Below are 5118 nucleotides of genomic sequence, written 5' to 3'. Positions count from 1 at the left end.
ACGCAGCCGCACCACAATCCCGGAGCGAAGTTAGTAAGTGCCGGCAGCAGAGGGTGCTACCTGTGTTTACATTAAAACTATGCCCTTCATCTCTTCGGATCGCCTATATCCATTTGGGTTTCAGGTTTGGATCCACAGGAAAATAATGAAATGAAAGGTAAGGCTGTTTTTGGTTGGAAGACGAACAGCCTGGAACGCAACAGAGACTGCAACTCTTCGACTCTGCCATTCTTCATATCTGCTGCTACGCTAACAGGAAGTTGTTTTACACGTCATTGACGTATTTCCGGTCGAAAAATGCGGAAGTGTGAAAAAGGTCTATTACAAAAAATGTGTGCGTGATATCGTTTTAGTGTGCCGTTTCTGCACTTGGTTTACATCTTCACTTCAAACCAGGAAGAACTTCATGTGTGGAAACTACCATCCGCATGTTGAAATGGGTTACGCAAGAGAAAGCCAATAACTCACACAAGCCCTGTTATTAGCAATGTTTGGAGAATTCCAGATGCATTTGTGTTTAGCTCAAAGAAAATGACAGGAAGTGAGCTGTCGAGTCACGTATTGTGCCTCTGATCAGGCATGCCACTAGTCCGACCCGTGGGCCAGATGTGGCCCGCAGGCTCTTGTCATAAAATGAATAGCATACAGCTCCCAGGACCTTCTAAAAACTGTATACAATTTCTTGATTGTGGTTGGCTAAATTACATTTTAAGATGTTGTAAACTTGTGGCAACACTGTCAAGTGACTTTTCTGTGTCACCTAACTCATTTAAAAAATAAAAGAGTTGACAGTCAGGGCCATCACTTACAGATCAAGTGAGAATTGGTATAAAAAAAAACTGTCTGCCTAATGTTAGTAAGGCACCCACTAGTGAAAGCTAAGGTTGGGTCAGGGGTGGAGCTATCCTCCTAGCAAAAAGCTTTGACATCCCTCCACTTGCCCCCCAATTTTGTGGTGAATAATTGTATCATTGTTGACAAAAGATTAAAAAAATCATCAATACAAGTTTCTTTAAGCTTTGCAAAAATAAAAGCAATGTCTTTAAATGAAAACTTGGGGTCATCAATGTATTTGCTTCGCCCCATCTGGGCTTTCAAGAATTCAACACTTTTGTTTTTGCAACAGCTTTACTTTAGTATTAGCACTTCAGCCAAAAGAACTCCTGTTTTAATGTGAATAAAATCAATAATAAAACTGTTTGATTTACATATTTTGATGATTTCATTTGTAACAGCCTTCCAGTCTGCTGTTCATTTGCCACCCTTCCAAAGTGTCCTGCCCCCTCCCACCCCCGCCATGGAAAATGTTCTAGCTCTATCACTGATTGGCGATCAGAACAGCCTGTTAAATTAAAGCCAATATAAATAATCCATTTCTCATAATTGTGGGTGCATTGACATTTTTTTGTCTCTGTATATTAAGTGCAAACTACAAAAGGCACCCAGGCACATTTTTAGCCAAATTTATAAGAAGAAATAAAAATGACAACTCCTCTCTTTTATACCACACACTACACATATCTCCAGAGTTACATGTTAAAACATATGTATCATTTCAGCAGCAATAACGTACTGTGGCTAATGTTTTTGTGGCACAATTAAGTCATTATTTTTTTCACTGCACTGTAACAGTAAAAAGCCTCCAACTGGTTTCTTGGTAAACTAATTTGGCTCCAAATACTTTGGTTTTAAAACCAGGATTAACTTTCATTGATCTAATATTTAAGCAAAGTTCAAAAGGACAATTCAGTTAATAATTTAAACCATTGAAATATTTAGTATGGAATCCTGTTATTTTACTGATAAGGAATGGAGTCGCTGGCCTGTAAAGTTTTAGCTTGAACTCATCATCACTTTTGCATGGAACTGAAAAGTAGGATAGATAACATGACTGGCTGCATTCCAGACAGGTGAGTAAGTTTAAGGTCATGAAACAGAGCATGCTGCTGTATTGTTCATTATTTACCATGACAAAAAGGTGGAAGTGAGTCACAGTAAGATTGTTTTACTGTTGTGGTTCTCTTGACATGATGGTTTTAGAACATGGAAATGCTTTTTCACTGTTGTTCGTTAGGCTTTTGTACCATTTCTGTTTTCAGAGGGAAAAAAAATCATGTTTGACCCCCCAATTTGACTAATTTCTACACATTTATGTGGCTCATATTTTACCTTGGTATGGTGGAGTCAGGCTGAAGGATGCCAACTTTTATGAAGCTCGATTCCAGCAGATGGGCCAAAAGTTTAGCCAACAGTGAAACTTTGGATGCAGGATTTCTCACCAGGACTAAAGGGAAGTTTAGGAGTTGGATCAGCCGGTTTGTATGCATTTGTGAGCTTTGTAGCCTTGAGGGTTAATAATATAACCCCTGACATGTCTTGGTGCTTCAGCAGAATTCGCTGCTTGGACCTCTTAGCCTTTAGTGCAGATTACATTTTCACTACCAAGTTCTTTCCGACTCAAGCTGTTCACTCTAAATGTCACTTTTGAGAATTGCGGTTTCTGGTTTTTCATCCATACTGAGAAGTTCCATTCTTCAGTTTGACACAATATCCCAAGAATTATTTCAATGAATTGTTGGTTACTCATATTTTTGAGATTTTTGGAATGCTCCAGACTGAAAAGAGGAAAATCTTGAATTTAACCGAAATTACAATAAAATTATTCATGACTTTCATTTATTTTTTAAATTTTTTTAATTAAAACTCCACTCCAATCATCTTTTGAGCTCTTTTAAATTTTTTTAAAAAAAGAGCGATTGCCTCCAAGATGTGGGCATGCAACCCCGCCCCTTTACCCTCCCCGTCGCAGAGTCGGGAGTTTGCGGCCCCATCCAACATGTTTTCTAGGTCACAAATAAGCTCTTTTTCATACTGCATTTTTTCTTCTGCTCCTGATTCACAATGATAAAGATCTTCAAACACAATTTTGAGCTTAACTCTTATCATTTATGTCCTTCATCATCAGCAAAAGGCCCCAAGAACATGTTAAAAACACCCAGAACATGATTTTTATCAGAGTGGGTCTTTTTTTTTTTCTTTTCTTCTAAATTAAACATAATTGTTTTAACCACATGGTGTGAATTGTCAAAACAGGAAACTTTTTTGCATGCATCTCTCTCTCCTCTTACATCTACAGTAAGTCTCTTGGCCCAGGTGTGCAGCAGTCTGCAGGGCAGTCTTAGGCAGCGGCCAATCCCATTGCAGGTGGAATTAAACGGGGATTAAGCATGTTTCTCCGTGAAAGCAGACAGACAGACTAGCACTAATCTGACTTTAGCCCTGTACTGAAAAACAGCAGGCTTGAGCAATCCCACTCTTCCGCGAATGCATAATGTGTAATGTGCGTGTTCATGGGTGTGTGTGTGTTCTTGTGCTTCTACCTTTGTGGGAACCAAATACTCTCTGAATACTGAAACGTGAGAGAATAAACTGTTGCGTGGGGCTAGATGTCTGCAAGGGGTTAGTTTAGGATTAGGGGTTAGGGTTGAAAGCACAGTCAGGATTAGGGTTCAGGTCAGGTTTTACTGTTTTGGATAAACCTTACATGCAATGATAGAAGTATCATTTATGCAAGTTACAAATCATTCCTTTGAGTACTTTAAAGTTAGTTCCCAAAATATTGGATTTTATTGATATTTTCAGTGTCAATTTTACAGGAACATTTTCTCTAGTGGGAAATGCACTGGTCCGATTCAACTCTGACATTAAAACAATCATTTAATAGTCAATTAGATAAAAAATGAATTTATAAATAGAGGTTTAATTGACTGGATGAGTGGAGAGATCATCTCTTAGCTCCAAACCAACTGGGTTGTTCTGTTACATAACACCCTTAAAGCTGTTTGTTCTAAGATGCAACAGCAGTGACACCCAAACTGCCCCCTGTTGCACAACGAGAAACTGTCCCTTCCATGGAAGCACTGGAGCGCCAAAAAAGAAAAGAAAAACAGACAAAGATGTATTCACAGATTGGTTAATAGCCTTTTAGCCTTTTAAACTGAAAAAGGCTGATTGAAACCACAGAAAGGAAGTTTATAACTCCAAAGTATCTGTATATTACAAAAATAATAAATGGGAAAAGTAATATACATAACAGTGCTAGAAAAACATATATCCCAATAGGACAGTAAATATGTCACACATGGGAGATCTAGGTATGAGGTTGTAGGCAATTCCAGGGCAGCATCTTGCAGGGTGGTATGGGGGTTGTCCATACAAACATTTATTTTGAATCTCTCTCTCCCAAGTTATTCTAGATCATTTATATCGACACATGAAGGATAGTTTACCTGTTTAAAGTGTTTTTCCAGGTGTAATCTCACTAGAAACTGTTCAGAATTAAGGGGTGGGGACTAGCCAGTGTAGTCACCTTATGGAATTAGGAGAATCTATACTTCACACCCAATGAATGCATCTCTTTATTTACATACTCTTACGTATAAACCAGTCATTGACACTCCTGTTTTGATGCCTTTGTCTTACAAGAATGTATTGCTTTTTGCTTAAATAATGAAGGACTTAAGATGATGTTTGTAAAGCGAGTGGGAGGGGTGACAGTTCCAGTTTGAATTAAGAACAAGCAAAAAAGAACTAAACCTTCAGGTCAAATACATATATACACACACACACACACACACCTATAATGAAACTGTTCAATTTAGACATTTGCGATGCTGCACTTACACCTTCCATTGATTGGCTTAATGAAAAAAATATTTCTTATAAGATTCAATTTCTTACAAGGCAAACATGAAATAACTAGTCCATACATTTTGGTTAACTGAAAACTGCAATTAAAAATGTGCTTGAATCTGGCTGTAGAAATTATATATAAACTTTATTTTAGTGCAATTAGGGAGACTCCTGAGGCTTTTTGTAACCACCTCTGCTGACAGCCAAAGATGAGGAGCCACCCTCTTTCACACAATGACAGGAACCAAAGTAATGGGACAGAGTTTGTGACAGAAACTGAAAATTTGGCCAAATAAAACTAAAATGTTTGACCCAAAAAAAACAAAACAAAGACCACCAGATACAGCAAAAGAGGTAGCCGCAGCAGGTAACCTGGCAAGCTTCAAACGATGAACCAGACACTTAAATCCACTGAAAAAGAATTAG

The sequence above is a fragment of the Oryzias latipes genome, chromosome 5 (assembly GCF_002234675.1).
Source record: "Oryzias latipes chromosome 5, ASM223467v1".
Classification (NCBI taxonomy): domain Eukaryota; kingdom Metazoa; phylum Chordata; class Actinopteri; order Beloniformes; family Adrianichthyidae; genus Oryzias; species Oryzias latipes.
Note: the sequence above shows the minus strand (reverse complement) of the source record.